General features: G+C 37.0%; 1 long non-coding RNA gene across 1 annotated transcript; it reads right to left on the bottom strand.

The window, feature by feature from the left end:
* Nucleotides 1-12: 12 nt before the first annotated feature.
* On the bottom strand, nt 13-7870 carry LOC110016746. Its single transcript, XR_002292079.2, has 2 exons — nt 4769-7870; nt 13-2138 (listed from the first exon to the last, which is right to left on the bottom strand). It is a non-coding gene; the product is annotated as an uncharacterized LOC110016746 (long non-coding RNA).
* Between the last annotated feature and the right edge of the window lie 6112 nt (nt 7871-13982).

The following is a 13982-nucleotide window of genomic DNA, read 5'->3' as shown; positions in this document are numbered from 1 at the left end:
TACACACACAGATACACACACAGATCTGTGTGTGTTTGTGCGTGTGCAGATGTTTTGAAGCTGATTTTATTAAAAGTAGCTCTAATGCCGGAAAAGTATGGACACCCCTGACCTAGAGGATATGAAGCATACCAAGAGAAGCCTCTCTTATAAGTCAAGTAAGATAAATGTCCGTATTGCAAACCATGATATACACAGCTGTTGTTAAGAAAGAGTGAGAAAGGTAGGGAAAATGCCTAGTAGGTCTTTAGACAAACCCCAGCGGTCCAGGTCTATAGCAGCATAACCATGTCATTGCTTAGTCACTCACAGAGACAGAGGGGTGGAGCCAGAGAGCAGAGAGGCCGGGCCCAGAGAGAGGGTTCAGGACCATCTCCCACTGGATATGGCTGTAAGCACTGCCTCCCTATTCCCTCACAGATGAAGGGCAGAGAAAAAGAAAGTAAATGAGTTATGAGTTTGTCATCATACCTAACTAAATATTGAACAAATATGACTTCCTCCATGGTCTGGGATAACAACCCTTATGTGTAAGAGGGGCAGGAAACTAACATTACACAAGATCATCCTTAAAGAAAGGGTATTATATCAGAACAAATGTATTAAGTGTAGCTTTAAAGACAAAGTCAGCATAAACATCTTAAAAAGAAAAAAAGTAGGAGTATGATTGCTAAAGGCTCTGCCCCCCACCCCCAGCCACCCACAATTCTAGGTTCTTGTAATGGAAATTCTTGGAACTATTAGTATTCCCCCAGACTGGAAACAAAATTCTCTGTTTGTAAAGTATGGCGTATATATGGCGTATACTTGTATAGCGCATCTCTACCTTCATCGAAGACCCACACATTCACATACTGATGGCGGCTCCGCTGGCGAACACTGACGCCAACCTTCCACCAGAGGCAAGGTGGGGTTCAATGACTTGCCCAAGGACATGTCCACACACGGGCGGGAATCGGACCTGCAATCTAACGATCATAGGTCGACCGCCCTACCACTGCTCTACGGCAGTGTATGTAACTATGAGATCTTTGAGAGATGCTTGCCACAACACTACAGTTGTGTCCTTATTCACCTCACCACTAACCTTTTAATGCACCGTATTGGGTGTTTGCCATTTTATCGGGGTGTCCAATTCCACAATTCCAAAATCCAGTGTGTGCATCGATGCTCATTAGATTGGCAAATATGAACCACAATGCACAATGTTGAACAATTTGTCAATTTGAAAATATGTAAGAAAATCATTTCTTAAAACTTATTTAAGTTTTAATCATCAGAACACTGTGGATTAATTAATAGTTTTTGTAAAAGGGTTGATATCTATTAGTTTTTTCTATGGCCAATGGGTGACAATCATTCCCACAATCAGCATAAATGAGCTGATCCTGTCGTGGAGAAAAAGTGGCTTTTTGCCACCAGTAAATTGCAAAGCCAATATGAAAAGGTGAATCAGAATCGGCTGATTCACGTTGATCACGTTAATGGGTGTAGAGTTACGGTTTATTAACATCCCGGTGTTAAAGGGTTAACTTGTAAGTATAGAAAAGTCTTTAATGAAGAGAAAAACCTACAGTTTCTTCTTTTGAAAGAATTTATGCGATTTTTAAAAAGGCAGTGATTGGACTCCTTTGGATAAACTCAAAGTAACCACTTTGACTGGCCACCACTCCCCCAAAAACTGCTTTGAGGAGTGTTAGACTAACACTGCTAGCCTAAAACGAGTTCAGCTACAGCCAAACACGTTTAAAAACCTGCTTAAAGATTCTGTATTTTTGTTAAATTAAAACACAATTAAACACCCATTGTTGTTGTTGAGAAAAATATACCATGTACATGTAATTAGGCAAAAACAGCACGTGAGTTTGATAGTTGTAAACTGGACGCTTTCTTTTATAGTTTTTTATTTTATTTTTAAACAGTAAGAGGTTTGGGTTGGTGTCATGCAGCCCCCATCTCTGATAAATGGTCCACATGCCAGGACTCTTCGCAGTGACAAACTGACGCAGTTGCAGCAGTTCATTGGTCACCCACCGTCCTTGATCAAAACAGGAGCTGTAAAGGATACATACTGCCCGTTGAAACAAACGGGAGCTTTAAATCTCAGGGATTCTTCCTCCCTCTACGGTGGTCTGATCCTGCACAGATGGAGATGTAATGCTTATTGATATCCAAAAGGGGGCACAGCAATCCCTGCTTCAGAGTCACCTAATTGGGATATAAAATTCAGGACAGTTGGAAAGAAAATGAAAGACCTTTGGAAAAGTTGGATTTTTGCTACAGTTTGTATTTAGAAAAGGAAAACAGTTTGGTTCTACTTTCATTTTCAATTTAAATCAAAGTGTGTTTGATATTCACCCATCACTTAGCTCCTTATAGGAAGGAGTTTTATCCTCGTAAAGCCTTGCTAAAACACCAGTCCCCATTGTGCACCCCAACTCTCCTGCAGTATTTCTTAAGAAATACTAGAAATCCCTTTTTTGTTTGTCTGTCAGCATTAATAATTCATCGCTTTTCTTGGATACTAAAACAACAACAAACAGAACAACAGCTCAGATAATGTATTCAGTCAAAAGCTCCATGTCTGGGGGTGGAGGAGGAGAAGAGGGGACAGCGAAAATGTGCACTGGAGTGAGACAAGAGAGCACCCCGACAGGGAGAGGCTCAATGTCACTCCGGCAGCATGGCGGGAAGGGAGGAAAACAAACGCCAGAGGGGAAGAGAATGAAAAAAAAAAGAAAGCAGAAGATGCAGTTTGTAAGTCATAAAAGCCCAATTAGAGCATTACGGCGCTCAAACGGAGGATTGCAGTGAATAATTTGTGGCAGCAATTTTTTTTCAAGCTGATTGTGCCATTAACGTGGGTGACAAAGATGGGGTTTTTAAGAAAAGCTTTCAAAGCAGAGATGGGGGGGAGGGGGGTAAAAACAACAATAATTCAAGGTTACATGTATGCAGTGCCAAATCTAAACCCAGCCTATCCATTGACTCAGCCGCCTGGCGTTAAATCTCCCCCGTCACCCCTTCACTTGGATCTGGTCGACCTTGAACATCTCCGGCGTGAACTGGCGCCCCGGCTTCCACATTACGCCAGAATGGATCCTGACTCATTCAATTTAAGCCCATCAAGAAAGCACAATACAAGGGGAATTAGCTGCCATTATTTAGACACTTTCATGGCCCCGATTGGAGGTTATATGACAATTAGTTACACGTCTCTCAGATGTCTTCTTGGTTGTCGTGTCCTATGTGATGTGCGTAAGCATCTGTAGCCCGATTTGAGTTTTTACAGTTGAATATTCATGCTGGATTGTATTTTGGATTTTCTTTTTAATTGAAAAACATAAATATAATGTAAAAATGAAGCCTTTTTTTTCTTGTTATTGCATCAGCATCCAGCTTGACAAAAAGGTTCCAGAACTCGCATGTTAGAGCAAGTTGGGAGGAATGTGATTCTTAAAGTTGATTTAATTCATCACTAGTATGTTTGGCTTTCTTTATGAACTGTGTCTCTTACATAAGATTAGGATCTTCATAAAAAATAAAAGTGACTGACTTTCCCCCCCCCACAGAATACTAAGTTAAATTAGAAATTCTAATGAGTCACAGAATTTTTATAGTTTTCTTATTGCAATCCCAATTAAATAAAATAGAACCAAAAAAAAAAAGATTACCAATAATGAGGCATTAATACCTAAAGTTAAACTTTCAAAGTGTTCTTTTCTAATTCAGATTTTGGAAATTTGGGAAAATTTTAATTTCACCTAGGAAAAGGACACATATGTATGGAAATCCAGCTTTCCCAATGCATTTAGATTGTTGTTTCTTTTCTGAAGATAACCTGTTTTAAGAAATAAAAAAAAGCTGTTTTTTTAGAACAAAAAAGCAGAAACCTAAATTAATATTATTAACATTTTTTCCTACAGTAGAAAAAAAGAAAATTTCCAAGTAAAAAACATATTTTGAGTTAGATTTTGACGTCCATTGATCACAATAAAATGTCAATATCTGAGTTTAGATTTATCATTCTTGAGTTTTAAAATTCTGCAAATTAAAGTTTCAGTAAAATATAACTTTTAGTCTGGAATTCAATTTAAATAATTATTTTTATCCTGTGATTAAAATTATGATAAAATTAGAATCAATAGAAAAACTTTTCATGTAGAATGATTGATTTGTCTCTTTTGTTGAATTTGCATTTAAAGTCGGAATACTAACAGATTAAAGTCAAATTTTTAACTGAATTTGTTGTTTTTATTATCCTGTATGGCCATTAGAGAAAAAACTAACAGTGGTTTTAAAATGTACATGTGTACGTAGATTTTCATATACAAATACGTATCTCTTTTACTTTCAATTTACCAGTCATGTCATGATTTTTCATCCAGAGTTTGAGTATGAAATTATCACTTTTGTTTGTCTATTTTCTTTAAAAAATTTAGATTTCTTTGCAGAATTCTAAGTCTTTTAAAAATATAATCTTTGGTGCCCAGAATTTGTAGTTTAATCTGAAATTTGCAATTGTCTTACACTGAAAGAAGTTATTTGAAAAAAGAAGAACAGATGAACAGAGGAATTTCAAAAGACTGAGCCGATACTGTAATATTTACAGCATTGCACCAAAGACTGCGCACATTTAGGAAGTAAAGTTGCAGTTAGTCAGCTCTTATTGACTGCCTGTTAAAACCATGGAGATGCAAACCATGGAGATGCATACATGGAGTATGTTCTAGCCTAAATCTTTTTCCGTCCCTGAACAAATACTCACGTCAAGCAATCGCGCTCAAACCTTCCCTCCATCTCTCTCACAATTTGAAGGTTCAAAGCCCAAGAGAGGAGACCTGAATGCTTGCCTTCTTCTTGAAAGAGAAGTCACAGTATAAAAAGCTCTTCAAGACTTAGTTAAAGAAAACCCATCAGGGGCAGCGCTGTTAACAGTTGTTCACACTGCCTTCCAGCTCAGGCTCTTTATAGAGCCTAAAGGGAGCTTTAACCTCTCTGCCGTCACTCCCGGGGTAAACAAACATGAACCCTGCTCACAGCAGAAATCTGCTATTCACAGTCCAATGGTCTGTAGTCCAAACTGTCGATATAATCTGAAGATACATCTGGAAAATGAAAACAGGAAAATCTACTGTTTGGTAAAAGCGGAATCTACAGTATCAAGTCTGAAAGATTTTGTTGAGCTGAAAGGGAAACCTTTTTTCTTAGTTGCAACATATTTAGCATCACATATCTCATGTGTACGACTCTAGAAACCGATTCAGAGATGAAAGGTTTTCAGCCTCTGAAGGAAAAATCTTGCCCTTAATTTGTCAGTGTCAGTAAAAAGAGATGTTTTCCCAGCCAATTGAGTGATATATGGTAGAACCATTGATTTCAACCTCTACTAAAATAGCACCTCACTGCATGTGTGCGTGTGCGGGAGGCGGCAGCGTTTTCCACTTTGTCCTCGCGATCCACTTTGAAGGTAATAACCAAAGTTCTGCATCGAGCAGAAGTGATTTGAACTTACTTTTTTAATTCTGTGTTTTTAGAATATTGTGAATGGGAGAGAAAAAGAACTGCATACCTGCCTCTATGCGTCTCAAATGTAATATGAATTCATGGTATGATACCTGGAGTTTATTAATTCAGGGCCACAGAGAGAGCTGAATAATGAAATTTAATGAAAATTTTAGATGGACTAAAAGTCAGAGAGCTTCTGTCATTAATTTTAAAAGCTCACATACCGTCAGGCCTCGCACAGTAATGATAAATTCCTCCAGTGGATTACATCCTATATGCTAACAGAGTGCAGTTTTCAGAATTCAAGGTCTTATTAGGCTGAAGGTATTTCAGAATAATTTGCAATTTGAAAAATTATTTGTGTAAAAGAGACTTTTTCAAGGTCGGACAACATTTTATCTTAATGCTTTAGAGTTTTTCCTTTTTAAAAAATATATATATAGTATACCTTAAATTTGATGATGGAACACATAAGGGGTTAAACACATTGAACGTCTTATGTGTTCACAAACAGTTAAAGGCATCAATGCATGACCTGCCAAACAAGAGATTCCTTTGATTCAATCTTTAACTTTCACCTGTTGTACAAAGTAGCAAAAATGTAGTAGATTTAAATGATTTAAGTGACTTGGATGAAATAAAAAATTAAAAAAACAAAAAAAAATCTAACATTGAATTGTGTGAATTTCCAACAGTTTTCAAACATACCTGGAAATAAAAAAGAGGCAAATCAGATGCAAACATGACGTTGAAAAGTAAAAAATAAAAATAAAACATTTTTTCTCTGTCTTCAAAGGACAAAGTTAAAGGTCAAAAATTGTGTCTGTGAGCTTTTTACTTTTAGGCAGGTTTTCATCAAAAGCATATACAGTTGTGGAATAGAAACCACTGTTAAGCACAAAGCTGCTTTTTGGGGATCTCAGAATTTGTTGGAATTATCTTGATTGCATCAATGGTTGAAAAGTTACAGGGATTTAAAGTAAGTCAACACTGGAGCTAAGGCTCTGATCCCAAAGGGTCCAAGTATGATCGCTTTTTGTTATATTTGTTCCTTTTTGACAGAATTGAAGTTAAGCATGCAGACTGGTGCAATCTTTCATGAAGCTTTGCAGAGAAGCAGAACAAAAATCTGTGTGGACTCCCTCTGTTTCTCCTCGCTCCGAAGTAAAGTCAATCTTTTCAGAGCGTGTCATTTTTTAATTCCTTTATAAGTTCTATCAAATAATGTGAAAGAACTACATTCCGTCATACTTTCACCTTACAGGCTTATTAAGGAATAGATCGGATTGATGATCTGATTTGATGCGTTTCTTCTTAACCCTCAAAGACTTCAACATTTTCTATTCTTGCAACCACGACAAATAGAACATCAAACAATTTTCCTGCGATCTGCAGCATTTTGGTTTTCCTCCTCTCCGTTTGTTTGACATTACCTAAAGTCAGACAACAACCGGTTCGACTCTTTGCCAAGCCTTTGTTTGTTCTATGCCACAGTGTTGCTTATAGCATATTATTGAGGCTGTACAATAGGTGCACCATTGACCAAAAAAGGATGCTGGCAGGTGAGTAAATCCGCTCAGATCCCTGTGGTTAACTCATCCTACCTCGCGTCCTGTGGACTTGCCGTGATGTCTCAGCCCAGCGTGGGCCACATTCAGCCAAGCATGGAACTATTGGACCAAGCCTGAAAGCTTGATGTACTTTGACCTCAAACAAGATTGGATGCTCAAACACTGCAGAACGTAGAACAGCAACCCATGGGTACCTCGATACGACTCCATATACAGTAATCATGGGGAGGTGTAAAATAAATGAGGACTTTCGGAATAGATATGATGATCCTCTTTGCTTTTTCAAGTTGTTCTGTTGAAGATTTTGTTTGCAGCTTTAACAGACATACAACGAAACTGATTATTTATCTCAAGGGAACTAAAAGCATAATAAAAAGCAAAAAATAAGGCAAAATCCTATAAAGCACATGAGCAATACGCTTACAAAAGGCTGAATAACACTGAGAAACTCACAAACTGATGTGATTCAAATTTACAAGGTTGTGATTTGCTTTAGTTATTAACAAATCCAATCCTATATTGACTTTTTTGTTTCCACATTTCCATTAAAAACAATCTTTGCCTTGTTTTTGACAGATTTCTTTTTTAGAATTAGTGATTTAATCAAAACAAGGTTTATTTGCTGACATTCAGAAAAAAAATAGAAAAGTAGGCTTTGTCTCAAAGTGGAAGAAATGGCATTGAAGGAAAGCGAATAATGGTTTCAATGAACAAATTGAGATTGCATCTTCATGAATTCAAATCAATGAAATGTATTTTTTTTAAACTAGTGCTAATTAGACAAGACAAGAATATAGAATGGGTTTTTGTTGTTTATTCTATTCTAGATTGAGATCAACACCCTATTTAGCCCATATGTGTTATTTAAAAAAAAATATAAAAATAAATCACTGTTCAGAAAGAATGTCATCTTAATAGATTTGATTTATGTGAGGAAACTGGACACAAAAACAACGACCTGGGCAAAGTTTCAACTAATCTGGTTGAAAGTTATTATTGACATAATTTTTAGACAAAACAGCAGCAGCTTTTTCTTCCTCAATTATTTCAATAAATGCATGAAAGATTGCAGAAGGACTGGACATCAATACAGACTATAGAGTTCACTTTCTTTTTTTTTTAATCTTTGGTTGCTGGTGGGCAGCAGGATATTTGCCAAAGAAAAAGTGTACCTTGGCTCAAAAAAGGTTGCAGCACTTCTCTAGTGTAACGTAAAATCTTTTTTAAGTGCAAACACCAATGAGCTGGGATTAAAAAACCTGACAATGTACAAACCTGGAGGTTTATCTCCAGTGCTGACATTCTTCAAACATTTACGCCAAAAAGATTTAACACTCTACGTTCAAATATTTGCATTACGTTAGTAATGAATCGATGCAAAACAGTTTTTCTCTGCTTCAGTTGGTTTATGTTACGGAATTAACGTAGATGCAACACTAATGCAAGACTTTAGAGTAGTAAAGGGCTTACGCAGTTAACAATAACCAATAGATTTTGAAGCTGACCTAGCAGCTTGGCTGTAACACTTGTGCTATCCTAGGCACTTTAACGTTGGGAGTGGGGTCATCTAGACCCACTAGACAGTGCGCTGAACCTTTTTTCTTCAATGATTTGGGATCTTCACTGGTGTCCATGGATTACATGAAATCTTTCCACCTTTATCCACCTTTGTCATGGTAGGGAGAACACGTCAATGGAAGGGTGGGGTCATCTAAGATAGCACAGGGGCTAATATGCAACTTTTTACTAATTTGGTGAATGTTTTAAATAATGTATAATGCCGTGTTGAATATCGACACAAAGCTGCTTTTCTCCACTTCAGAATCAGTCAGAATTACGGAACTTGCGAAAATGGTCAGAGTTACAGTAGTTTGACGAGTGTGATTTATTTCGTGTCCTTAAAAGATTCGATTTTTTTTTAAATAGTTACTAAAAGGTCATACGAAAGTGAAAGAATAAATGAAAAGAAAGTGTTTTCTAAAACCAAAGTTAAATGGACATTGTCAAGCCAAAATGACTTTTTTTAATTCCTATTATAATGCGTGCCCTTTAAAATTCACAGCTGACATCGAGCTAGGTCGATTCTTTTTCTTTCAAAAGCCCACTCTAACCAATGAGCCTGCTTACTGTTCATCTCCAGTGACCTTGGAGGATAAGTACATTTTCCAATAAATAATAATAAACAAATTCAAAAAAATATCTCAAAAAGTAGGTGTTTATCGTTGCGGAAGAAAGTACTCATCTACAAGGATTGTATTCACAGATGAAGTTCATAGTGTCATCCAGAGCAACAAGGACACTGTTTACGAAAAGAAAAGCTGCAACAAAATATATTATTTTATACAAACAAGAGAAAAATCAGTTTACTTCTTTGGTTTTGCCAAACTCAACAGATGAGTGACTTGAATTGTCCTGACTGTGACTATTTTGTCTCAGAAATTTTATATTGGACAGTAAAGCAGTTCGGCTCTCTTCTGTATTGAATGCATGCAGTTTGGCTGCATGAATCCACGAGTCAAAGGGTGTAAATAATAAATGAACTTATTGCTGTTGTGCTTTGTGTGTAGATTCTGCACAGAATATTTATTGTTCCAGACGATATCAACTGTGCTTCTGCTGCATAATAATGCAGAAATTTAATGTAGACACTGTAAGTCTTGAAATAGTCTGAATGGAAAGAAGATTCTCTAAAGTAGTTTAAACTGAGAACATAAGATACTTTAAGAATGAAAAAGTTTGTGTTTTTTTGCTATATATGTATTTTTTTGCCCATTGGTTACTTTTGGACCCCTCTGCAATTTAATTGGTAGACCTTGCAGAAAAACATTAGGACATTAAACTTTTTTTTATCCTTGCATTTAAAAACATTTTCTTTCATTCCATCAAAATCTATATAAAGACTCTGTTTCTGTTTTCGAAGGTTGAAAAAATCTCAAGAAAAACCTCAATGCCTATATCTTTTTTGTACAACTTAATCATTTTTAGGAAAATAATTGAAAAATGTAACAATCTAAACACACCTGAATTTCCAATATTATTTTATCATCACTCAGTTGATTAGATACATGGACCTAAGGGTAATGTTCCATGAAAGTTTAGGATGTTAATGACCAGTTGTACTAAATATCAGTTGAATAATACTTTATTAATAGGATTAAACAAAATAAAAATAAAAAAAGGGAAAAAAAATGTAAAGATTTAGTTATTGTGTAAAGACTTTCAATACCATACGAAGACAAAAATTGCATTTATATTGTTAAAACTAACAAAAACAAAAATCTTTAAAATATATTAGCAAAAATGCTCTTCTAATTGTTGATATAATAATCATCTAACCTAAATAAGGGCTGAGCCTTTTTATTTTTATTTTCATAAACATTCAAAATAATCAAATTACACTTGATTTAACTTATCTCCAGTAAAAAAATTAACACCGTAATTTTTTTAAAATAATTGTAATAAAAAAATTATTTTAAACATGAAAGCCTTGTGTAGGTATGAAGCATTTTAATCTAATTGATCTGTGTCAATGATACAGTTCAGCACGTACAGTCTAATGTACTTAAATGCCTGGTTTTGTTTTTGGAATGGAAAAATATTGGAAAAGACAAACTAAGGACGAAACAGCAGCCTGTACAATAGAAGTTGAATGTTTTTTTTAAAGCTTTTTTTTTTGGCAAGGACAACTTTGTTTCCTTTTTAAGATAAATATCCAAACTGAGTGGGGGGAAAACAACTTCACAAATATTTATTGAATGTCACCTTTCTTCAAACTTTTTATTGTATTTTACTGACACAGTCAGTCAAACGGTGCTGTAAGTTGAAGTTGAGACACGTTGAAATGCACTCCAAAGCACCAAGCTGTTAAAAAAACAAACATAAAATGAGTCCGTCAACTTGGTTTACATTTGGCAGAAAAGAGGTATCTTCGTTGGGTGGGTTGGTATACTGCCTTCTCGTTTGAAGATGTTTGTCTATGGTGTGTCAAAGCTGTCAAATGATGTTGTCACATAAACATGTCACTGGGAGATCCAGCCCCCTGTCCGTTGGCTGACAGAACAACACCTCCTCCGTTAAATCCTCCTCTCACCGGCACAGTAGGACTCTTCCAAGACAAACAAGCGAGACGAAAGGCAGCCCAATTCTTACATGTCGAAGACTGAGTCTTTGAAAGCCAAAAAAGAAGCTTTCCGGCGAGTGGCTTTAACAACCAGCGACCGTCTTCCACTTAGCTTCTGAATCGTATTAGAATACATGAGGACTTCAGGCAGGGCGGTTCTCTCCCCTGGTTCCTAATGTATGACTATTTCATATGGACAGGAGAAGGATATAAGGGGGGGAGCTGTCTGTAGGGTGATTGACACAGGCCCACATTAGGAGCAGCTTTTGGAAATGGGCCCGCGGAGACTTGGCGGGTTGGGTCTGCTGAAGCAACGGCGTCTCCACGAGGAGTCGTGCCTTCTTAACCCCACTCATTGGTATGCCGAAGTGCAGGTAGCGCGAGCGCCGAACAGCGCAGCCTTCCAGACTCCCACCTCCCCCGCTCCTCACTCCACACACACCTATACCCAATCCTACTGTCACCACACTGCGGATCAGAATGGACTCCAATTAATAATCCATATTTCGTTTTTTTTGCGATCACATCATTGCGCATCCTACTGAAACTTTTTTTTTTTATTTTATTTTGCACACCAAGATGTCAAACATGTCAACTTTCAAGTTGGTGACAATAAGGCAGCACAGGCCCTCCATTCGGTCCCTCCCACATGTGACAAAACAGACGAAATAAAATGTTTAAATTTGGGTTTAGGTCTGCTCTCCAGAATGAGAGGAATAACATGTCAGCATTGAGACATACTCTGCTGTCAGGTAAGAAGACAGAAAATCACTTTACCCTATTGTGACTTTGAACTATATGACGGTAAGCAGACAGATTGTTTTTGTCAGAGAACTAAATGACCTTGAACCCAGCTGTTCTCTTTTCAAACTTTTCCTCCGTACATCTAAAAATATTCCCATCAGAAGCAAACTGATAGAATTCGCAAGACCTAATGTCATTGCAAAGAAATAATACCACAAACATACACTACATATTTTTGTCTTTATTATTGGAAAGGAGTTATTATTTAGCAAGCCTCAGGGGTCTAAGGTGAGACAGGAATATTTGAGTATGCCTAATGAAAGGCAATATAAAAGGTGCCTGTTGTGTTGTTTGAAATCCGCTTGTTTTGTTTTGTGGCTTATGTTACATGTGCTGGCACTAATTATACAAGCTAGGTAGTCCTGGCGCATTCAAAAAAGAAAACTCGACCATTTTTGACATGTTCATTTAAAGTTACTAATCAGATGTAAATATGCAAAGCAGGTCCCGTTGGGATTTCTTTGATATGCAAATGGGAGTGCAAACAAAGGTGGGGGAGATGAAGGTTTTATTATTATTTTTCCTCTTAAAAAGAAGAAATTTTGTTTGTCATGACACTCTGCTGGAAGAGAAAAAAAAATGGAAGTAAGCACTGTGAAAACTGGTTTTCTTTCTTCCTTTTTTTCGTAAGAGCAAGGTATTGTGAAACAGAAAATCTATTGGGCTATCAGACGCTGCATCTGATAAAGACCTCTTGTCGTTTGCCATTCATGGGAACATGCAAACTTGGCTGACGGTGTTCGTAGCCTGCCTTCATATCATCACAGCAACTTACTGGCCAGTTATCTGTCTGATGTAACTACAGGGTCAGTGTTTCCATAATTTCACCCAGAACCATAAATCACATTATATGACCTCCGATGCAGAGGAAGTTGTTCAGAAATGCAAAAAAACTGTTGTGTCACTTGCTCTTAGATGAAAACGTTAAAGATGTTCAGGCAATTTTCTTCACTGTGTTCCCTCAAATCTTCATAAATACAGCTTCTTTCTTGCATGCGAGCTCCGGCTCAGTTGCCCGGCCCTCTGCCTGCATGCTGACAAAAGTCCCTTTGTGGTCAGCAATGGGAAGCAGTGGAGGGAAACTGACTTTTATTGACACGAGGCTGTCAGAATGGAGACGCCGCCGCTGTTCATTTCCAATTTCAGCTCGCAGATTGGAATCTGCCACCAGGCTCTCCAGTGTCTCAAGCACCATTTTCTGAACCTATGGTGTGGAAAACATGATTTAATTCCTGTTCAATGCCTTTCATCAGATTCTCCATCTCTCCAAATCGTCTTTCTGTGGCATCATATTGAAGGAGTAATTGTGCATCACTGTGGGTGGAGTGCAGCGCCTCCTGGTATTATGGTCGTGCAGTTGAAACACCGGAAAAGACAAAAGGGGGGGCAACTTTTGTCATAGCTTAATGACAAACAAATGTTAACAAATTCCTTGTAAGGAAAAAAAAAATCCAAAAGACTTCAAATAACCCTTATCTATGTTGGAATGTTTTTTTGTTTTTTGTTTTTTTCTGGTGCAAATGATTCAGCAGTTGAAAGCACAGCAAAGAAAACAACTGCAATCAATGAAAAGTTACAGTTAATCAGTAACAGACTGTAGGATCAATATTTCATGCAGAAGTAGGTGGTATATTATGATGGAAACGCTTTAGCCTGAAGTGAGTTTAAAAAGGTCACCTAAAAAGTTAGGTCTATTCCTATTGCACTTGAATAACTAAGAGTAAATATTTACAACTGTTTACAGCAAACTCAGCTAGACATCATTTTATCTTTGTATCTTTTTTTGGGCCACAACTCAGTTAAATATAATCTACTTTTAACCCAAAAGACTTCATCATTTTCTTCCCAAAAACCCAAAAGGTAAATATTTTGATGAACGTTCTATCGATTTTTTTATCACTTGTTTCAGATTTTAATCTCCAACTTAAGGCTCATTGAGCGAAAGATTGTCACTAAGGATATGTACGATATCCCGTCTA

This window comes from Oryzias latipes, chromosome 2, assembly GCF_002234675.1.
Source record: "Oryzias latipes chromosome 2, ASM223467v1".
In the NCBI taxonomy this organism is placed as follows: Eukaryota; Metazoa; Chordata; class Actinopteri; order Beloniformes; family Adrianichthyidae; genus Oryzias; species Oryzias latipes.
This window is presented reverse-complemented; position numbering and strand designations above follow the sequence as displayed.